At 36.6% G+C, this 24,734-nt stretch overlaps 1 protein-coding gene and 1 long non-coding RNA gene across 3 annotated transcripts in view; one reads left to right on the top strand and one right to left on the bottom strand.

The window, feature by feature from the left end:
* The window catches only part of ZNF385D (zinc finger protein 385D), an 896,556-nt gene that overhangs the window by 765,265 nt on the left and 106,557 nt on the right, over nucleotides 1-24,734 (bottom strand). The gene's annotated exons all lie outside the window — the stretch shown is intronic.
* LOC123575687 lies at nucleotides 21,164-23,713 on the top strand. The gene is made up of 2 exons (XR_006700932.1): nucleotides 21,164-21,584; nucleotides 23,563-23,713. It is a non-coding gene; the product is annotated as an uncharacterized LOC123575687 (long non-coding RNA).

Genomic DNA, 24,734 nt, shown 5'->3' on the forward strand with positions numbered 1-24,734 from the left:
AGTGGTGTGTGTGTGTGTGTGTGTGTGTACACCGCTTCTTGTCATCTTAGGTTTCTTCCATATCTTGGCTATTGTAAATAACACTGCAATAAACAAAGAGCTATAGATATATCTTTTTGAATTAGCATTTTTGTTTTCTTTGGGGATTGTTGATGTCCTTGTCAAAGGTCAGTTGACCATAGATGTATGGGGTCATTTGGGGGCTATTTTGTCTCACTGATCAATATGTGTTTTTATCCAGTACCATACTGTTGTAGTATATTTGGAAATCAGGAAGTATGATGACTCTAGGTTTGTTCTGCTTTTTCAAGATTACTAGCCTTAACAGTTTCACCCTAGGTGTTCCATTGACTCTCAGTCAGACATTCAAATCTCCCTGTAAGAGAGCCCAGACTTGTGGTAGAGAGAAACCATGTCCATTCAGAATCTCCTATCTAAATCCCTAATCTTAGAATATAGAAGCATAATACACTGGCTGCTGTTTTATGCCAGTTAATTTTTTAAAGTTTATTTTATTTCTTTATAGACAGAGTACAAGTGGGGAAGGGGCAGAGAGAGAGAGAGAGAGACAGAGAGACAGAGAGAGAGAGAGAGAGAGAATCCCAAGCAGGCTCCATGCTGTTAGCATGGAGACCGATGCAGGGCTCAATCCCGTGAACCATGAGATCATGATCTGAGCTGAAATCAAGAGTGGGATGCTTAATGAACTGAGCCACCCAGGCGCCCCTTACGCCAGTTAGTTTTGGATTGACTTGTCATGCAGCAATAGATAATTAGGATCCCATCCTCCATAATAGTAACTGTAACAATAAATGTAAAGCAGATGGTATTTTTTCTTCAACATAGTAGGCACTCAGTGAAGGAAAACATTTTCATTATATGGCTTGTCAGAAATTCAAAAGAAGTGCCATATACATGATAGTAAGATTGAAATGCACTGAGCTAAGATTTTACAACCTCTAGGGCATTCCATCATCATAATTCTGATCTGTATTTGAGAAATCAAGTAATACGAGGGGCACCTGGGTGGCTCAGTTGGTTAAGTGTCCGACTTCAGCTCAGGTCATGATCTCACAGTCCGTGGGTTAGAGCCCCGTGTTGGGCTCTGTGCTGACGGCTCGGAGCCTGGAGCCTGCTTCAGATTCTGTGTCTCCCTCTCTCTCTGCCCCTCCCCTGCTCATGCTCTGTCTCTGTCTCAAAAATAAATAAAAACATTTAAAAAAAGAAATCTAGTAATGTGAAATATTATTTTTTAAAACCCGTATAAATAGAAGAATGTAACACACATCCTACCACACATCACTCTTTCGGTAGGGATAAGGTCAGCGGGCTGATTTGTTGTACTGGAAATTACTAAGGATAGAGATTGATACACTATAGATAAATCCATAAATAACTGAAGAGCAACAGCAATAGTTTTTGACAAACCCTTTCAAAGCTCGGAGAAATGTGCAAATGTGCATTATTTGAAATTATGCTGATCTTCAATTTCTAAATGGAGGTAGCTAAAATAGCGTTGCTTTTATTTATACTTGGGTCCAAAGAGTCCACCTGAAACAAGAGAGGGATGTATATGCCATGTCAGCTTTTCCCTTCAGCAAAGAAGCCTCTCTTTCACATGGTCTATAAAGATATTGATCACCCCTTTAGGCTAACTGGGCACTACATTTTCACTCGGGGGAATATTATCCAAATTACCCACAGCAAGTACATAGAATGGAAACTAACTCCCCCCCCCAAAAAAAAAAAAAACATATCAACATTCATAAAGTACAGTTAAATTTCTATATGTTTACAAATATTCACTCTCAAATTTGTAATTTTGGAAAGAACAAGCCAAAGATGTAATAAACTTAAAGTATTTTCCCCAAACGTATTTACATATAGCAAAACACAGAGCTATACAATCCTATGTGATACAATGAAAACAATTAAAATACCTTTATAGAGTAATTTCTAGTATTTTCTGAGTATCATTTTTTAAATTGCAAAGACTCTAAATTTTTTTAATTCCTATTTTAATAAGGATGCTAAAATAGATTTATTGATTTAGATTTTAACATACACTGAGTGTAGTAATGACCTTTTTCAGGCAACTGTATTGCTAGATATTGCCTTCTCAAGGCGACCCCTCTCTCCTCCTTTTTGTTTTCCTGGAAAAAAAAAATAAATGTCATGTATTCAGACTGGAATTACTTTTCTTTTAATTGATTTATTAGGAGTGTAAGGGAATATTGCCCCCAATACTCTGCATGTTGAATTTAATAATTTATAATCAAAATGTACTTGCTATACATGAACCAGCTATGTAATATGGGAATTCAGTGCAAGATGAAAATGTGGGCCCTTGGTTCAAAAATTAAGAATTTCCAGATGTTGAGAGACAAGGATTGAACAAAGCATGGAGAGGGGTCGTCAAAGCCCAGGGCCCTGTGCCTCTGCTTCAGACACAGATGAAGCCAGCCCTGGCTGCAAAATATTTAAGGAATACTGCATACATAGAACGGGGACCAAATGAGCAAAAAGCAAAGCATTCTGTCTGCGGAGAGTTCCAGTGTGAATTTGTGGGTGTCTCGTCATTTTGATATTAAATCCTTCTTGCCAAGAAAACCTTAACCCATGGGATCCAAAAACGGCTCAAGAACTTTACTAAGTACATTATGAAACACTACCAAACACTTCAGGAAAATGGGTTTCCATACTCATTTATCCAAATAACCATCGATCCTCAATGCATCAATCTTGGGATCAGAGCAAGGCCAGGTCATCAACTTTGTTTCACCAGAATGAAAACACCAAGCCCCCAAATGTGCTGGACTACTGAGTCACTTACAATCTCACTATTAGTTCAGATTAAGAAAAATTCTACACCAAATTTAAAACATTTTGCTGATACCATTTGCTAAAATAATCAAGACCACAATCAATAAGCCCTGAAAACCTGATATCTTAAGGTACGTACATAAAACTAAATATTCCTTCTTAACTATCATCTTTACACAAGTGTCAACTATAATCTTTCACTGAACAATTTAAGAAGACCCTCTCTTGCTTTAAGTTCTAAAAGAGAAGCATAGCATAGTAATATTTCCATAACACTTGACTTCCACAAAAATAAGAATATACTACAATTTGTTATGTAAAATTTATTACCATATATTACAGGCTTGACTGGTGCACCTCTTTCCTCACACATTTCTCTATGTGGAAGTTTCCTGAGTGAGTCTCCACAATTTAAAAGTTTTTCTGCCTTTACCTTAGACCTCATTTCTCAACTTCAGCACCACTGACAATTTGGACCAGATAATACCTTGTTTTAGAGAGCTGTCTTGGGCTGTATCCTGGGCCAGGGTCTCTGGCCTCTACCCACTAGCTGTCAGCAGCAAACCTACTCTCAGTTGTCAAAACCAAAAATGTGTCCAGACATTGTCAAATTCCTTCTGAGGGGCAAAATCACCACCCATTTCCATTGGCAATCACTGCCAGAGACCTACTTCTATTAACAATGAAGTAAATAGAACAAAATTCAGAGTTTGCACCTGGCATCCTATAGATGCTATTTTTAGTTCCATATCTGTCACTCAGATGTTGTATGCACCAGGGAAATTCATCTAGCCTCTTTAAATTTCTCTTTCCTCCTTTGTAAAATAGAGCTTATGAGATTTACGTCATAGGACTGTGATCGAGGCTAAATGGATAGCGCTTGTAAAATGCTTAGCTTAGTACCTGGCACATGGTAACCACTCAATACATGTTACTCAAAAACTGCAACTGAAATGCAACCTAATTCAAATCAATAAAATGAGAATAAAGAATTCAGGGAAGAAAGAGATAGAGAGTGAAGTATTTCCCAAACTAAAGACTTTTCTTCCATTTGGATGTGAACTTTAGACTATGATATTACTGACTTCAGAATTTCAGAAGATTGATTTAGGAAGTTTTAAACAATTGTGTGCTTTCTTAGCACATATTTTAGTCCATCCTTGTGGAGGTAAATTGAGAGTAATTAGATTTAATACCAAAATACTGAATTTTCCTCCATTTGAAAATCATTTGCTATTCACCTGTTTAATCAGAAAAGAGTAAGGAGTCATTGTGCTGTGGGGAAATAAACCCAACAGAAAAGACACTTAAGATGCAGATCATGCTTTTACAAATCCTAGTCAAGGTGGGTGGATGTGTCTGTGTATCATTCTATCACAAAGTAAGTGATATGATAAAGGTATCCACAGAAACTATGAAAGCAAAATTGAAAAAAGACACTACTGTTATTAAAAGTGGTGCCCATTTATTTATGGACTATTAGGTGCTGAGGTTTCTGCTGAGTATTTAACATATCATCTCATTTCATGAACACTATCTGGGTGGCTGGGGAAGGCAGCAAAAGCTGGCCCTGGGTATTGAAGAATGATTCATGGGCATCCAGGAGAGATTTTTATTTTTTTTTAATTTTTATTTTTTTAATGATATTTATTTACTTATTATTATTTTTTTAGTATATGAAATTGTCAAATTGGTTTCCATACAACACCCAGTGCGCATCCCAAAAGATGCCCTCTTCAATACCCATCACCTACCCTACCCTCCCTCCCACCCCCCCATCAACCCTCAGTTTGTTCTCAGTTTTTAAGAGTCTCTTATGCTTTGGCTCCAAGAGAGATTTTTAAAAATGGAGAAGATCATTACAGCAATAAGAAATCACGTTTGCACATCAGCACTAAAATGTGTGGCAAGTTTGAGTAAGCTTAATGAGTTTAGTATGGATGAAACACAGGTGAATTTTTGAGTTGAAAGCATTGAAATGAAAACCAAGAGGCACATTGGCCAAGACTATAAAAAATGTCTCTTCCTCAGGCTAAACAGTTTATTTTTTACCCTGTAGGTATCAGAAAGTAGCAAATGATAAATCCCAGCATTACACAGTAAAATCTATTCACAAGAAGATTGTGGTGGCACAGTGTGAACTTAAATAGAAGATCAGGGGGATTCGATAATTGATGAGATGTTAGAAGACAAGGAAGGGAGTGTTCTGGACCAATATGCATCTTCTACCCTAGGAAAATGGATAGACTGTGGTAACAATAACTGATAGAAGAATATTCCTTTAAAAAATCACATTAGAGGGTAGGAAAATGTTAAATTTTGGTGTTTGGGCAACACCTATGCTGTCCAGTAGCCTTTTGGAAATAATTGTTGAATCTTGGTGGTGGAGTGGGAAGGAATTCGAACTGACATATTGACATAAGAAACTATAAAATTTATTATAACTAAAACCATAAGGTTAGTTGTAATCAAAAGAACAGTTGGCTGGTTCAGAGGTTTTGAATTTCAGCTTGGATTTCAAAATCTTAGCAACTGTAAATTATGAAAGCATTTTCTCATTAGCCAGCCAAATTTTCAGATACAAAGATTAGAGTGTTTTCTAGTATAGAGGTTCCTCAAAAAATTAAAAAGAAAATTGCGATATGATCCAGTAATTCCACTACCTGTATTTAACTAAAGAATATAAAAACACTAATTTGAAAACCCCTGTGTTTGCCGCAACATTATCTACAGTAACCAAATTATGGAAGCAACCCAAGTGTCCACTGATAGGTGAATGGATAAAGAATATGTGGTGTACACACACACACACACACACACACACACACAATGAAATATTACTCAGCCAAAAAAAAGAATGAAATCCTGCCATTTGCAATAACACAGATACACCCAGGAGGGTATAATGGTAAGTGAAATAAGTCATAGAAAGACACATACCCGATGATTCCACTCGTATGTAGAATTTAAGAAATGAAACAAACAAACCTGACACTGATGATTGCCAGAAGGAAGGTGGCTAGGGATGGGGGAAATGGATGAAGAAGATTAAGGGTACATTTACTATGATGAGCAGTAATGTATAGAACGTTGAATAACTATGGTGTATACCTGAAACTAGTATAACACTGTATGTTAATTATAATTGTTTTTTTTTTAAAGATCAGAGTTTACAACCAATATAATAATAGTTTTCCTTTCAATAATACTAAGGATGATAAGTAAAAATCTGTTTAGTGAAAAAAACATGTCATATTACCATGATGGGGGAGACTCACCAATGACAAGATTCCAAATTTCATATATTAAATTTTATAATTTAATGCAACTTAATTTGAAATCTCAAATGAGGTTACTTTTGGATTTTTGTCAATCATTCAGTTTTATCTGGTAGAACAGACAATAAAAACCTAGAAAATGTTATATAAGTGAACACATTAGAAAACAGAATTACCAAAAACAGTGTAACTCTGGCACAAGAAATGACTGAACACATCGTTAACACGAGAGAAAATCCAGAAACAAGCATAAACATGATAAGAGAAGCATTACGAATCAGTAGGAAAAAAAAAAACTATTATCCATTTGTGTTGGTTATTAGGAAATTAAAGTAAAATTAGATTTCCCCTCATTCAACCTACTGAATTTTCTAAAAATCCTCTCCTAAGCAAAAAAAAGGTAGGAATTTTGGTTATGACAACCTAAAAGCTATTTTTTTGTTATGTTGAAAAAACACCGTAAACAAATTTAAAAGCACATAATTATCTGGGGAAATGTTTGCAATATGTAGAATCTACCAAGTACTGATGACCTTAATATATACAGTTCCCTCACGATGACTGAGAGCACACAAGAGAAGCAAACCCGAGAAGAGACACCCCTCAACAATTTCTAAAAGAAGAAATGGAAAGGAATAATAAACATTTCAAAACTTTCAAGTCTTACTAGCAATTATAATTAAGCACGTTAAAGAATGGATAATTTGATTATTGAACTGGCAAGTGTATATTTAATTTTATTTCTCAATGTTAAAAGTGTGGTCACTTTCACTGCCAACAGCCTTCTGAAGTATTTAACAACTTCTATCAAGAGTATTAGGCTTGGGGCACCTGGGTGGCTCAATGGGTTAAGCATCCGTCTTCAGCTCAGGTCAAGATCTCACAGTCTGTGAGTTCGAGCCCCCTCTTGGGCTCTGTGCTGACAGCTTAGAGCCTGGAGCCTGCTTCAGACTCTGTGTCTCCCTCTCTCTCTACCCCTCCCCTGCTTGCTCGCTCTCTCTCTCTCTCTCTCTCCTCTCTCTCAGAAATAAACAATAAAAAAAAAATGAAAACATAGAAAGAAACAGAGTATTAGGCTTGTGCATTTTCTTCGACAGAACCCGTCTCTTCTGCACTTATATTACAATTATTCTTCTTTCCACCTCCTCATATATTTTACCCTAAAATATGTATCATTTCCTAAATACACAAGTAAGCTTTATTTATCATATAAACAAAAATGCCAATAAGCAAAAACAAATTTTGTTATCACCAACACCTTGAGGCAAATCAATGCTGACACTGATTTTGTAATGATGTAGGATTTTCCCCCACAAATGTGTTATTATCAGACTGTTTTTAAAACCTCTATTTTCTCCTCCCTTATATAACATGAGAATCAATAAACAGACATGCATAACATTGTTTTACTTTAGGGTATATTTCATCCTACAGATATGAAATAACTTACCTAAATATTTCATATGACTTGGCATGCATAGTATTTCCCTTTTTTTCTATTTGTAACAAGTCTAGATAAATATTATTGAATATATATCTCTTTGGAAACTTTCATTTATTTAAAAACAATTCTTAGTAAACTTGTTTTATCAAACCTTCTTTGATTATATTGCCAATTATTAGCCAAAATGTGGTATCACTTCTACAAGCCTATCTTCAGCCTTTAAAAATACTGTAACAACACACTTAAAGGACACCATTCTGATAAGAAAAGTTGGCATCTCTTTATCCATTTGATGTTCCTTTGGGAAGTAGTTAAGATTTTATATGCATGTTTGCTAATAGTTTGTAGTCACTCTCTTGAGAGGTTCAATTTCATTACCTTAACTCAACTTTTGTGTTTTCTAACTGGGACTCAATATTTACCTTATTGATCTACACGAATGCTTCCATTATTAATAAAATTCTTCCCAATATATCACAACTACTTTGTATGCTTTGTCATTTACATTTTAACTTTGTTCATAGAAGCGCTTTTGATTGTTGCCACATATGATGATTAAGTCATAAAATCAGAATCTATCAATCTTTGTTTTGAGTTCCTGTCTACAGGGTCAGGTTTCAGACACTTCTCTCCCAGTTGGACTATACACTTCTGTATTTTCTTTTATTTAGAATCTATGTGGGTATAAGTCATGAGGCAGCAATATAATTTCCTTCTTTCTACAAATGAGATGGTCATCAATTGCACTGCCTGTCACATAACCTTTGCTGCTATTATTGTTCGCAGTGTAGCAGTTGTCTTGATAAGTGGTTAGCCTAATGTCTTTTAAGACCATATTTCTATAACCAAAATTTCCAGTTGCCATTTTTATATATGTATTCATTCTACTAATATCTAATGACTGTCTTATGCACATCAATTTTTATCACTAATCTTGGACTTATGTAATCAATCAAAACTAGTACTATCTTCACGGGGTTTACATTTCCTTAGTGAAGACAGACTTAACACAAGTAAATGTCAATGGTATACTTTGTGATCTTATACAGTTAAAGAATGGATTCATAAGGATAAAGAATGTCTTTCAGGTTAAAAAAGAGTTCTTTGAGAAAACGTTATCCATGACCTGAGACCTTAGAGATGAACAGGTGTTCTCTAGTCAAAAGGAAGAATAAAACTCCTGGGGAAGCAGAAGCAGTGATGTATTTCAAGACCACACAGAAGATTCATGAGATTAAAATGCCATGACCTCCACAGGCTTCCTCCCAGTTTCCAAAGACAATTTCCAGATGATAGGCAATAGACTTCTTAGCGCCACCAAGGGAAAACCTGCAGCTATATTTTCAATCTCTTTTTGACAAACTCCTTAGCTTAGCTTCTATCTGTGTTCATGTCTCTGTCCTTTAATAGGATCTTTCAATTCTACACTCAAAGTATGGACATCTTCCGTTCCTTTACATTTCTTAAAGAAAAGCACCACCAGGCATTGCCTCTCGCAGAAATGCTACAAAGCTACCAACATCTTTCAGTCATCACAGAAGACCTCTCCATATTTTGTCCAATTGCTCAATATGTCTTGAAACTTTCTTGTCCCTTAACTGGACCTGTATTGTCATTTCCCCTTCTCTCTCTCTGGAGATTCCTCCTCTATCTCTATGACTTTCTATTATGCTCTCGTTTTCAGTGTAGGTTGTCTCTAGGATTTCAGATGCAGTTCCTGTCTACGTGCAGTCTGTGTATTCTAAGAGGCTCGTATCTGTTGGAGATGAAGGAAGATGAAGTACACTTCCACTCTGCCCAGCACCTGAGTTAAGGATTTAAAGATGGAGTCCTGTCAATCTCCCCTCCAAAACCTCTTTGAAATCTATTTCATCCTTTTCACTCATACTGCTACTTTCCCGGTCCAGACTGTCTTCCTCTGCACTCCGGACTACTATAGCCATTTCCTCTCCAGTCATCTTTTTTATAGTGCTACCTTCAAATTTCTCCCACAATCACTTCCATCTTTAAAGTCTTCTATGACTTATATGTACTTGTAGGATCAAGTCAAACTCTTCCCTAATCTGGTCTCATCCTGTTTCTCAGTCCCATTTCACTTCCAAGCTTCATCAGTAACTGATGCTTCATCAATACAAAGGAACCTGTGGATCAATGTGTAAAGATAATGGTTCATATTTCTAAGATCTCTGCAAATGTTATTTCTCAGACTAAAATATCCAGACTATATGTATTCCCTTCCAAATTTCTATTCATCTTTCGAGATGATGGTAAGGTATAGCATCTCCAGTGAAGGCATTCCAAGTGACTATCCAATCCCCACAAGAATAAATCACTTGTCCTTCATGCTGTATCTGAATTTTGCACACAATTCATACATTGCATTGATCCCTATGTATGGGCATGTTTATAATCACATATCTATAAAAAATGGTCTTTTCTTCTAGATAGTGAATCCTGTAAAGACTGAAACATACATCTCCTACTGAGTTGAGAATAAGAACTGTTATTACAAAGACTCTAATTCTTAATAGGTTTGAATCAGAGACCTGATTTGAAATGCTAAAGAAAGATAAAATACCTGGTAACCATCTCAAGATCTCATACTTTGGTACCAAGTCATTTTCTATTGACGTTTGCAAAAGAAAGATCAAGTCAGCAAATGCTACATGATATTTTACATTACATTTAATCTTTTTTTTTAATTAATTGAGGTTATACAGCACTACCTAGGAGTAAAATAGTTATCTTCAGGCAGTAGAGGTGTTATAGACAGACTCAGTGCTAAATGTTTCCTATAGAAATACGATGGGACATTGAATAAACTGATGACTTTGCAGTTCAGGGTAGGGGAAAGGTTTACTCTTTATAACTAAAGCAGTTTATTTTTAGTCTGTCTAGGAAAAACTTTGCCAAAGAATGTTAATTAGAATAATTTGTTTTGCAAGCATTTGGGTCTACTACTGTGAACAAGTTATAAATGTTAGAGGTAACATTTGCTCTAAAAGGGAGGGAGTATATAAAAAAATGGAAAGAAATTGCCAATACAGCCACATTTATGCAACATTCAATTAGAAGAGTAAGAGGAAAAGAATATTACACAATTTTCTTAAGTTAGGATCTGTGAATGCTTAAATGAAGCTTGGTTCAAAAGTAAATTGTGAAACAAATATTTTTTTTTTTTTTTGCTCCTTTGAAAGAGATTCACAATATACTCTGATTAGTACCATTAAAAATATTTTTTCTGTCACAACTAAATTAGTTCTTTTTAAGAACGACCAAAAAAAAAAAATTTCTCTGGGCAGAACTCAATACATTCCCCCACTAAAAATGCATCTAAAAACAGACTTAAACTACTTTGACTGACTATACAAGTTCTCCAACTTTTTGGTCTCAAAACTCCATTATACTCTTAAAAATTACTGAAAATCCCTTGAGGCACCTGGCTGGCTCAGTCAGTAAAGCATGCAACTCTTGATCTTGGGGTTGTGAGTTCAAGCCACACATTGGGTGTAGAGATTATGTAAAAATAAAATCTGTAGAAAAAATGTTGAAAATCCCAAAGAGGTTTTATTCATATGAGTTATGTCTATTGTTACTTGCCACATTTGAAATGAAAATGTACAGAAATAGCTTACACATTTATTGATTCATTTAAAAATAACAATTATAATCCCATTCTGTGTTAAAATACATATTACATGAAAAATACCAATATCTACCAAAACAAAAATAAACTTAGGTAGAAGAATGGCATTGTTTTCTAATTATGTCAGTCTCTTTGCTTTGGTATACAATCTATTATAACGTATTGTTCTGTTTTAAGTATATGAAGAAAAGCGTATCTCCTGAAAGCATATACTTGGACAAGGAAGGGGCCTTTATTTTTTTATTGTTTGTTTATTTATTTTGAGAGAGAGAGAGAGAGAGAGAGATAGCCCCACATGTCTGTACATGGGGGAGGGGCAGAGGGAGAGGGAGACAGAATCTTTGGTAGGCTCCACACTCAATGTAAGGTCTGATGTGGGGCTTGATTTCACCACCGTGAAATCATGACCTGAGCCGAAATCAAGAGTCAATATTTAACTGACTGAGCACCCCAGGAAGGAGCCTTTAAAGTCTTTTTCCCAATAATTATGGATATTCTTCTTTGATATCACAACAAAACTCAACATGTGCTAGTTTTGCAAAGCTTGGTTGCTATATGGTTTCTGAAATATTATCAATAAACTATTATAAATAAATTAGTTCATCTTACACTTTGAGTAAATTTCTCATGTGCGATTTTACAACATGATGCATAGCTCATTTAGAAAATATTAGTTTACTGAGGTATATTTTGAGTTATATTGAGTTAAATAATAGTTTACTGAGTTATATTTTGAGTTATATTGATCTTCCAAATATTGGTGCATTTCATTATATAATGTGTGTTTATTTAAATATCACTTGTTAAAATTACCACTGAGTTCATCAGACAAGAGAATTTCTTAAATAAAAGTAGAGGATTTTTAGGGCAATAAAAAAATACTCTGTATAACACCATAACGATAGATGCATGTTATTCATTATACATTTTTACAAACCCATAGCATACATAACATCGAGTGAACAAAGATACCAACTATAGACTTTGGGTAATAATGCTGTGTCAAATGTGGTTTCACCAATTGTAACAAATGTATCACTGTGTTGAGAGATATTGATAATGGGAGGAGGCTATACATATGTGGGGCATGCAGCATATAGAAAATCTCTGAACCCTCCTCTTAATTTTACCGCAAACCCAAAACTGCTCTAAAAATTCAAGTCTTAATAATAATTGTTTTAAAAATGCTTGCACATAATGTGAAAAACCCAATGGTCACTAATAAGGTTGCTGCCACTGCCTTGATTTGTGCTAATGCCAGCATTTTTACCACTGTTGCTTTATCTCTAGTGAAAGTGTTTACACGATGAAAAAAAAAAAGGCAAATAAAAATCATGATTATATTATGAAAAGAGTTATTCTCTCTTATGCTCTCTGAAAGTGAATGAGCAACCTTGTCCTTCTCTACTTTCAAGGACCTCAAAATCTACATAAAAGAGAAAAAGGTTGTTATGACATCAAAGTGTAATAAAGAAAATAGAGAAATTCAATGTGTGAAGGAGATCAGCACCTAGGATGTACAATTAATCGTGTAAAGACACAATTAATCAGGTTATTTTCAATGTGCTCCACTCTAAGTAGTAAGTTATTCAAATACATTTCATTCTGGCTTTCTGTGCTAATACAGACTTTAATGGAAAATTAAATTATATTCTAATTAAAAGTTGTGATTATTGTATCCAATAAATGAAAATTACACTTGAATTGATTTTGATAGGTTGTAAATCATTTTGTAATCTCTTATAAGAGTAAAATGAGTATAAATTTAAAAGTTAGATATTTTAAGATTTCTATTTAATGTTGAACAAGATTTCATTAGCAAAATGGTTATAAATCTGCCTGCTGTCAAAAAGGAAGCATTTTTACCTAACATAATAAATATCTTCTCATTTTATCCTACATAAAAATGCTAATTCAACTATAAATTTTTGGTTGTGGCTTTAATTTTAAACATTGAACATGATATACTGACTATTTATCAAATTCAAAATTATAGGCAGATTTTTAATTCTGAAGGAAATGTGTTTTTACCAATTTTTCTATGAAAATAATTTTTAGTGAAGCAATATGTTTAATAAATCTAGTTATGCTATTATTTCAAAATTACATTAAAACATATTATGCAATCCTTCAGAAATTCAAGAAATTTAAATGGCATTTTAGTACAATTTCAATGAGGATATTTCATTAATATGTACAAGAAATAAACTGCAATTAACTTAAATAACAGTCTCCCAGAAGTATCTATTTATCTATTTCTATATCTACCTTCCTCCCTTCCTACCTATATATTTCCAACACCTGCTACTCCTTGTCCTTCCATACCCTTCTAATAGCAAGGTATAATGAAGGGATAAGACCAGTCCTTGGATATACTTAAGTAGTTGGAAACAAGAATGAAACTGGCCACAGCTGCTGCCATATCATAGTTAAAGTCTAGGTAAAAAATGGCACAGTATAATATTAGGAAAATAATTCAGGACGTGGCTTTACAACACAAAGTAGTACGCAAACACCCTGGGTGGAATTTGGTTTGTTAAGAGGTGGTTGCATTAGCTTGGTAAGGCCATGCAGTAAGCATTCAAACTAATTTCAGGGGTGCCTGGGCGGCTCAGTTGGTTAAGCATCTGACTTTTGGTTTGGGCTCAGGTCATGATCCCAGGGTCATGAGATCAAGACCAGCGTGCTGCACTGACAGCCCAGAATCTGCTTGGGGTTCTTTCTTTTCTTCTCTCTCTGCCCACCCCCCCCCCCCCCACTCAAGCTCACTCACTCTCTTTCTCTTTCAAAATAAATAAATAAACTTTAAAATAAAAATAAAAAAGAGGGGCAGCTGGGTGGCTCAGTCAGTTGTACGTCGACTTCAGCTCAGGTCATGATGTCGCGGTTTATGAGTTCGAGCCCCGCACTGGGCTCCGTGCTGACAACTCAGAGCCTGGAGCCTGCTTTGGATTCTGTGTCTCCCGCCTCTCTCCCCCTCCCCTGCTTACATTCTTCTCTCTCTGTCTCTCAAAAATAAATAAAATATTTTTTTTTTAAAATTAAGAAGAATAATTTCAGAGAAACCAATGAGGATGTCTGAGGTATTCCAGGAGGTAATATCGTTAACATAATAATAATAATTGGGTCGAGAAGTGCGCTGGATTTGCCCTTCCAAAACCTTTCATACTTCCTCACTCTTTTCTGTGCCCGGGATCCTGACTTTTACGGTCTGCCTCAATGGGCCGCTTATTTTCTGACTGGACTGAGCACACGTGTGTGTGGAGGGAGGGTTGTCAGGGAGACCTAATGGCGGGGGAAAGTGGGATTGAGATCTTCAACTGCCCCTGCCCCTGCTTCAAGTTTGCTGTGTCCATCTACCAAAGGCTGCAGTACACATCTGTGGGCATCTTCCAACAGGGTTCTGTTTCAGTTTCTGAAACTCATCCCTCTACTTCCCAATCAAGTCTAGGAGTGGCAATATGCTTCTAGCCCTGTGGTGCCTCCCATCATCTGCTGATTTATCTCAACCTTGCCCTTTTCATTAAACTCTCCTCAATTACACTATTTGAGTGTGCCACCTATAAGAACCATGAAGAATAGACTGATCCATTCTTTATGTAAAAACAAAAAAAAAAATCCAGTTATCATATCAAGGGTTTAAAAATAATATTCTGAACTGGTTCAAGTCAGAAACACAGAAAGATCCTGAACTCAGTTCCTTCCACAGAGGAGTCTACAGTTACAAATGGAATAATTTCCTTAAAATAACCTAAAGGCTGGTTTGTGACAACTACACATTGAATAAACCGAAAGAAAACAATATCAAAGCACGTAGGAGAAGCTTGGATACATTGTCACCATACACTCCACCTCAAATGCAGTGACCTACAACCTAAAAGGAACTTAAAACCTGGAGCTTCCTCCTGAGGATTCAAGGGTTCAAACCCAACATTAGGCATCCCAGCTTTTAAGACATAAACTTGAGAGATGAGACTCCAAAATACTTCATTTTGAGAAACAATGGGACTCACATTCCAAGGCCCACAAGACTCTACAGATCAGAGAACATGTTCTTAAAGGGCTCACCTATTAAGGGTGATTATGGAACTGAATTATTATATTACACACCTGAAACTAATATAACATTCTATGTTAACTAACTGGAATAAAAATAAAAACTTAAAAGTATTTCATGGTGCCTGGGGGGCTTAGTGGGTTAAGCATCCAAATCTTCATTTCGGCTCAGGTCATGATCTCATAGTTCGTGATTCCAGCCCTCTATTGGGTTATGTGCTGATGGCATGGAGCCTGCCTGGGATTCTCTGTCTCTCCGTCTGTGTCTTTCTCTCTCTCTCTGCCCCTCACCTGTGCTTTCTCTTTCTCAAAATAAATAAGTAAACATAAAAAAAAGTGTTTCATCTCCCCTTACCCTGCCCCCAAAAAAGGTCTCACACATTAAACTCACCCACCCCAAGGCCCATTTCACAGAGAGAGATGATCCCACCCAGATTTAAAGTGAGTAAGGCTCACCTGCTTGCATTAAAGTGTTAGCCTGAAGGACAGGCATGTAATTTAACACACACATCTAGAAGCTTGCTAGAACACTCTCCAAGGACAAAGACTGGTGTGTGCCATATTCACATGCGTCACTAACTATACTCCAGAATACCACTATAACCTGGAAGGGAGTGTTTGTTTGTGAGAAAGATAGATAGAGAAAGAGAGAGAGAAAACCTGTGTCTGAGTCAGAGAGAGAGGCAGAGAGAGAATCTTAAGCAGATTCCATGCTCAATGCAAAGCCTGACACAGGGCTCAATCCCATGACTCTGGGATCCTGAGCCAAAATTAACTGTCAGATGCCCAAATGACTAAGCCACCCAGACATCCTGGAAAGGAGCTTTTATATAAGTCTGGTACCCAATTTTTATCCACCTAGTAGATGCCTCTGGATCACCTCTATCTGGGGGCCAGTGAGGCTTAATCTTGAATCCTACAGTACCCTTATATATTTGCATACTTTTAAAAGTCACTGCCTGAGGGTCTGGCTTCTAGTCAGCCTGAATCTAGGAGCTGAGATCCTCCCCCTAGGGACAAAGAAAATCTTGGCACATCTTCATTACTTGGGGCTATTTAAAACAGAATAGGCTGCTTAGACCAAGCACAAAGGTTTGAAAGACAACCAAGAGCTGAGGAAGGGTTGAATAACAAGGTTCACCTCCTAAACAAGGCCAATACTTCAAGACTTGAGAGAGGTAGTTTCAGCTACTGTACAGAAACTAGCATAGAACATCAGATAAAATGCAGAAACAAGGGTATATGTTCCCAATGAAAGAGCAAGATAAAACCTCAAGGAAAAACTTTAATAAAATGGAGACACGTAATTTACCGGATAAGAGTTCAAAGCAATGGTCATAAAGGTGCTTATCAAACTGGGGAGAACAATGGATGAACAATATGAGAAATTCAACAAGAGATGGAACATATAGGAAAGTATTAAATATAACTCACAGAGTTAAAGAATAGAATAACTGAACTGAAAAATACACTAGACAGATTCAAAACCAGACTAGACGAAGAAGGATCTACTCAAAGACAAGGCGGTAGAACTCAGCAAATCAGAGCAACAAAAAGAAAAAAAAAATAACGGAAAAAAAAAAATAAAGATAGTTTAAAAGACTACAGACAACATCATACAGACTAACATTTGCATCGTAGGGCTCCCAGAAGAAGGGAAAGAGAAGGGGTAGAAATTTTATTTGAAGAAATAAAAACTGAAAACATTCCTAACATGAAGAAGGAAATGGACACCCAGATCTAAGAAGCAGTAAGAGCAACCCAAGAACCACAGCAAGACACATTATAATTAAAATGTCAAAAGGTAAAGGAGAGAATCTTAAATGCATCAAGAGAAAAACAACTTGTTATATACGGAGAAACCCCCATAAGACTAACAGCAGGTTTTTCAGCATAAATATTCAGGCCAGACAGGAGTGAAAAGATACAGTCCAAGTGCTGAATGGGGGGAAAAAAAAAAACAACCAAGAATATTCTACCCAGAAAAGTTATCATTCAGAAGTGAAGAAAAGAAAATTTCCAGGTAAGCAAAAGCTAAAGGGAGTTTTTCAGCCCTAAACTGGCCTCACAAAAAGAATGTTAAAAGAAGTTACTTACACTGAGAGAAAAAGTGCTGTTTAGTTATAAGAATACATATGAAATAATGTATCTGACTAGAAAGGTACATGTGCAGTAAAAGTAATGGATTAATCACTAACAAAGATGAAAAAGACAAAAGTGGTAAAAATAACTATGATTACAATCAACCATTAGTTAAGGGAAACAAAAGATGTAAATGTGGCATCAGAAACAAAACATGGAAGGGGGAGTAAAAATGTTGAGTTTTATGATGGGATCAAACTTAAGATGTTATCAACTTAAAATAGACTGTTACAGAGATGTTATACATAAGCCCCATGGTAACTGCAAAACAAAAACCTGTAACAAATACACAAAAGAAAAAGGGAAAGGAATGTAAGCATACCTCTAAAGAAAGTCATCACCACAAAAGAGCCAAGAGAAGAAAGAAACAGAGAGGAACTACAAAAACAGCAAGAAAATATTAACAAAATGGCAAAAATCACATACCTGTCAATAATTACTTTAAATCAAATGCTCCAATCAAAAGATTTAGGGTGACTAAATGTATACAAAATAAGACTCTTCTATCTGCTGCGGATAAAAGACTCACTTTAAGTACAGGACACACACAACGAAAAGTGAAAGAATGGAAAAAGATACTCCATGCAAGTGGAAACCACTTTTATTATTATTACTAATACTGTCTGCACTAACTATGAGGAGAACATTTATCAAAATCTTCCAAGGGATACATGGAGTTAATGCATGCTGAATGGGTAAGAAAAAAGACCAGGATCCGAAACAGTCATTGGAGGAAACTGATGAGATTATGTAAATCCAATCATTCAGGTGTTTTTTCCAAATTTCATTCTTCATTTTAACAATAGTAGAGATACAGAGAAAAAATATATAAATGTCTTAGAAATATGTATTTTCAGTTTGGACTTGCATTTACTTTTTCTTTGCTGCAAAGTCTACAAGAAAATGCTTTGTTTTTCAGTTTTGACATAAAAACAACAGAAAAGTCCCTGACAGCTTAATTGATGCTACTTCTTCAGAGCTTCAATTTAGAGTCTGAATTTTTGTGTACAAATACTGGTTTACCCAACATTTCTGAACTTCAGTTTCCTCATTTAAACAAAAATGGTTGTACTAACTACGTATATATACTTTTGTCTTGAGGTAACAGAAGAAAACAGATAATCCAATTACAAGTAATTACTTATCCTTAACATCCCCACAAACTTCCATTTAATATTTAAAATATGCAAAAAGGAGTTCCTAATCACCCCCAACCTGCTCCTCTCCCAATCTTGTCCATCTCAGAAAATGGCAGCAATAGTCAACTAGGCTCATGTGCCTATAAATCACCCTTGAGCCGTTCTTTTACCTATATCCAACATCCAATCGATCAGCAGGTGCAGCCAGGCCTTCCTTTAAATGCTATCTCTTGGGGCGCCTGGGTGGCGCAGTCGGTTAAGCGCCCGACTTCAGCCAGGTCACGATCTCGCGGTCCGTGAGTTCGAGCCCTGCGTCAGGCTCTGGGCTGATGGCTCAGAGCCTGGAGCCTGTTTCCGATTCTGTGTCTCCCTCTCTCTCTGCCCCTCCCCCGTTCATGCTCTGTCTCTCTCTGTCCCAAAAATAAATAAACGTTGAAAAAAAAATTAAAAAAAAAATAAATGCTATCTCTTATGACAATAGCATTTCAACCACTTCCAGTGTCATCACCCCAGTTCTAGCCTCCATCTTTACTCACTCATCTTCTTGCAGCCACCTCCTACTGGGTCTCCTCAATCCCATTCTTGGCTCCTTTACTACTGTTGATTCTGACTACAGCAGTAAGAATGTCCCTCCTGGATTAAAAATCCAGTTCCATTACTGCTCAGCTCAACACCTTCCAGTGACTTCTCATCAAACCCAGGACCATCACTCTGACCCAGGTGTTCTTCTCTCAATTCGAACCACATATGCCATCTTGCTATTGCTCAATCACAAGCTTGTGCCCACTCAGGAACTTTCTGCTTTGTGCTTCTTTCTTTCTGTAATGATTTGGCCCAAGATCTTTACAAAACTCTCAACTTCCCTTCCTGTCTCTGCTCAAAAATTATCTTCTCAGAAAGATTTTGACTACTCTCTAAAATAGTGTTCTACCTCCTTGCTTTCTTTCAATTCAGTGTATGTTTCATGAACTAACATTATATTTCTCATTTATTATATTTTCCCTCTACAAAAAATGTGAGCTCTATAAGGGCAAAGGTTTTATTTTCATTTATTACAGGGGTATTCCCAATGCCTTGAATAGCTTCTGACACCAAGTAGGTGCTCAAAAAATATTTGTTGCATGAGTGGAGGAACAAGTAAATGGGTGAGTAAAACATACGTTGGTTACTTGAAAGTGTATTTGCTTCTCCAGTGGGGAAATACTGACCTCAGAAGATATTTAGCAATTTTTAGATGCAAGTGGGAGACAGATTCCACTGTCACCTAGTGGGGAGAGGCCAGGGATAAAGTTAAACACCCTACAACACAGAGGGCAGTCCCACAGGAAAAAAAAATTATCTGGCATAAAATGTGAGTGGTATTGAGAATGAGAAACTCTGATCAGAAAGTTAAAAAAAATGTAAATACATGTAGCATATTGAATAGTCATTACTAAGGTAAGTATAAAAATATGGAACCTAGAAAGAGATGATATAGAGTAAGAAAGGTAGAGACAACAAAAGAGAGGCTTGAAGGGGAAGAAGACTGGAGGAATCAGATCACAAGCCAAGTCACGTTTAAGGTAACTCCGGACGAAGTCTTGACAGAAATGCAGGAAGTATGTGATAACATGATGCTGGTAGGAGAACAAAAGTGTTCATCAGTTAATCCAGAACAGGAAGTGAACCAGCAGCTACTATACAGGAAATAGTGTGCTTCTCTTTGGATTAAGGATTGGCAAGGACTAAGGATTTCTTTATTACACACATGTTCCTATATATGTTTGCTTGATTAATGTGGGTCTCCCCAATGCATTCTAAAATCTATTGGAGTTCGGCGCCCCTGAGTGGCTCAATTGGTTAAGTGGCTGATTTCGGCTTAGGTCATGATCTCATGATTCACGAGTTGGAGCCCCACATCAGGCTCTGTGCGGACAGCTCAGAGCCTAGAGCCTGTTTTGGATTCTGTGTCTCCCTCTCTCTCTGCCCCTCCCTGGCTTGCACTCTGTGTCTCTCCCTCAAAAAAATAAACAAAAATTAAAAACAATGTTTTTAAATCTACTGGAGAAATAGCCCTATCTGTGTAGTGTTTGGTACACAGGGTCTGCTTGATAAATATATGCTGAATGCCTTAATGAATAAAGGTACACATAGCAATAAATTGCATTGCAATAAAAAAAAAGTTCCATGATGAGAAATGAATGCTGGCATCTCTAAAATTCCACTCTCTATCCCAGTATAAGAAGAAAGGATTCAAATAATTACATTGAGCCCCTTCAAGCCAATGAGACTTCTAAGCCAGGTTCTGTAGTGACCTCAGCATTTCTTTGTCCTTCACTCCAAGCTCCTCAGATAACAATTTTTTTCAACATCTATTTATTAAACACCTCCCATGTACCATAATTGTAACTAGGTGCTTGGGATAGAATCATGAGCAGAACAGACCTGGCCCCAATTCTTGTACAACCGACAAACTAGTGAAAGAAGGAACCATTAACAAAAGTTAATTGCAAACTGTGGTAGGCATCATGGATACATAAAAACCTACAGCCAAAGGTGGAGAACTACAGGGTGACGTGTTCAGATAACATGATCAGCAAAGACCTCTCTGAGGAGGTGGTGTTTAAGCTAAGAATATTTTATGATTTTTAAAAAGTCAGTGCTGTAATCGTTTTTAAATGAGCAAAAACACTTAGGCTTTCATAATGGGATTACAAAATCTTGGGGTGAAACGTTATTGGCAAAGAGGTTAAATGAAGTCTTTTGTATCTAAATAATAAACATTTGTAGAGTAGAAACATTTAAAACTCTCCAGGCCATTTAAACTCTCCACATACCAGAGGAAAAAAGTTGATTACTTAGAGACGAAAGCAAATCGAACTCAACTGACCTTGCCGCCATCAACCTAACACACGCTATCAAATCAATTTTGTCACAGAAGGATTATGACACAGGCCTATGAGTCAGCAGTCTAAACTCACTGAGTGATAGCACTGTGGACATGAAAAGGAGGAACAATCAAAAGGTCTGGCTTGAATATTAACATTCTCGGGCCTCTGTGAGAATGGACAGGACAGGTAAGCAGTATGCAATGGATTTTTTTTTTTATTTCGGTGGCAAAAGTATTATTTCTACAATTTGATATATATTTATATTCCGTGTCCCAAAGCAGCACTCTCCTTGGCCACTGCTTTCAACTTTATTATTATTTGATAAGGCTGCTCAAATATTATCAGAGAGCCCATTCCTGAGTATACGATAATGCACAGATACCCAAGTGGAGTCAGGTTCTCTTCTGGGAAAAGCAGTGTCATCCGTCATTATCATTCCATTCACAAAACTAACAAACTTTCCTACCAAGGATATTAAATGACAATAAAAATAGTGCTCTGTGCTTTGACACAATATTCTAACTATCCACAGCTTACATGCATTACTTAAAGCAAAAACACAAATAAACTATTCTGTTCTGAATTTTAATTAGAACATAAAGAAGTCCATTTACTGGGGTGCCTGGGTGGCTCAGTCGGTTGGGCGTCCAACTTGGGCTCAGGTCATGATCTCGAGGTTCATGAGTTCAAGCTTGGCATCGGGCTCTGTGCTGACAGCTCAGGGCCTGGAGCCTGCTTCAGATTCTGTGTATCCCCCTCTCTCTGCCCTTCCCATACTCATGCTCTGTCTCTCTCTCTCAATAATAAATAAATGTTAAAAAAAAATTTTTTAAGAAAAAAAAAAGAAGTCCATTTACTTATCCATATAAGTAAATGAACCAAGCTAAGTCATGACTTTCTTCAGAAAAAGTCCCAAAAAAGGGAGCTGAACTTGCATCAAATGTCCATGGGAAAAGGCATTTGAGAAGTAGCTATTATATTTTTAAATTAACTAAATAATTACATTTCAAAGGATAAATAACAGAATCCCAGCTACTCCAAATAAAATGTGTGTGTGTGTGTGTGTGTGTGTGTGTGTGTGTGTGTGTAAAGCCTTACATTATTTCCTTGCCATAACCTGAAGAATCCATCTCTCAATTTCTAATTCTAACCAAATTGTTTTTCATTTTACCAAAGAGTATGATTTTTAAAACTGCATATTCAGATAGCCACTTTTTTTTAAGAAACAGAAAGTAAAGAACAAGTTGCATGTGTAACATTATAATTCTTTCTTATTTTGAAAAGGTTGGAATTCTCTACTTTCAAAAATTTTCAGTTCAGTGAAAATAAGATCAATAGTCAAATCAATATTTCTCAGTAAGAAATGCAAATTCACAACCCCAGATGAACAATAAGAGAATGATTAAGAAAAAAAATCCTTTTAGCTTTATTAAAACACCATAATTCTTATTTTAATTACACTTTCCTATATTTGTCGTGCAAATGATGAACTGCTCTCCCTAAATGCACTCCCAAATTAGGATGCTGCATATACAGTCAAATGCTCTATTTTGATTTTACCTATTAAATTATTAAAAACAAAATAAGTTCTAAGTAATCAAAGTAGTAAAAAAACTAATGCATACTTTTCATATTTTATGTGAAATAAAACAATGGCAATAAAAAGCATTGATGGAACAAGATAAATACTGACTTCATTGCCACTCAAAGTGAAAAGATAAAAACAAATCCGGTATTTTTTAAAGATACTCTTTTTTTAAATTTTTTTTTAATGTTTATCTATTTTTGAGAGAGCGAGGGACAGAGTGCAAGCGGGGAAGGGGAGAGAGAGAGGGAGACACGGAATCCGAAGCAGGCTCCAGGCTCTGAGCTGTGTGTGAGTCAGCACAGAGCCTGCCGCTGGGCTCGAACCCACAGGATGTGAGATCATGACCTGAGCCGAAGTCAGACACTCAACTGACGTTCAACCCAAGTGCCCCTGATGTAATGTTTTTAAGTCTTGGCATTCCAATAATTGAAATAAGGCAAATATACCTTCTCCTCTTTTCTAATCACAGTCTAAATCTACACTACAAGGGAAATTTTTACATAAATTTAGTTTGCAGTTTCAGGATGTGCTAAATAATTGCTAACAAAATGAAACAATAAACCGTTGCTATTTCAGGACGGCAACCTCTGTTTTCCAACACCAGGATGGCTGACACCGTGAAAAGGGGCACTCAGCAATGGCACAATGGACAAGAATCACTTACCCTGCAATTCTTACTGGGACTCTATGAAAGTTATACGACTAAAATAAATGCAGTGTCTCTATTTTCTTCCACTAAGTTTCATTGTAAATGTTATACTCAGTGTATAAAGGTATTACTGCTCAAATTTTTTTCTGTAATACATAGGTATGAATTGATTTTATACTTTTGTTTGAAGAGGAGCTGGCAAATTTGATAATGAAGAGCCAGATAATAAATATTTTAGGCTTTTCAGGCAGCAGAAGGTCACTGCCATAACAACTCACCCCATGTCATTTTAGCGCAAAAGCAAATATAGGCAAAATGTAAATAAATGGGGATAGCTGCACCCCTATAAAATTTTACTTACAAAATAAATGTGACATGGGCCGTAAGTTGTAGTCCTCTGGTATAGAACAGCATGGCAAGTGGTACCGAAACGTAAAATGAGGGAGCAATCGCTTTTATCTATCAAACAGGTACGGAGAGTCATTTTTTTTTTTTCAACGTTTATTTATTTTTGGGACAGAGAGAGACAGAGCATGAACGGGGAAGGGGCAGAGAGAGAGGGAGACACAGAATCGGAAACAGGCTCCAGGCTCTGAGTCATCAGCCCAGAGCCTGACGCGGGGCTCGAACTCACGGACCGCGAGATCGTGACCTGGCTGAAGTCGGACGCTTAACCGACTGCGCCACCCAGGCGCCCCGAGAGTCATGTTATGTTACAGGGGACAGCATGCTTCAAAGTGAATCTTAGGAGGTGGGGACTCCGGAGCGAGATCACTTCCGTTTGAATCCAGGCTCTTCGCTTGCCAACTATGTGGTTTATGTCAGTTACTTAATTCTGCCTTCTCTCCTTCATCATCTGGAAACTGGAGGGTGGAGGGGAATACGATTGTGGTCAGAGTTAAGTGGGTTCAGGCAGGTAATCCACTCAGAAGCATGCATGGTAAAGTCTGAGAAGTAAGTAATATTATCTATTATTATAAAAGTTCATTTTCATATACGACAGCCTGTCAAGAAAAAAAGGGCCCATTCATATTTTCCAGTACTTCCTTGTCATCAGAAAATAAACCAACAAACAACTGCACGTACTGCTCGTATATGA

This window comes from Leopardus geoffroyi, chromosome C2, assembly GCF_018350155.1.
Source record: "Leopardus geoffroyi isolate Oge1 chromosome C2, O.geoffroyi_Oge1_pat1.0, whole genome shotgun sequence".
NCBI lineage: Eukaryota > Metazoa > Chordata > Mammalia > Carnivora > Felidae > Leopardus > Leopardus geoffroyi.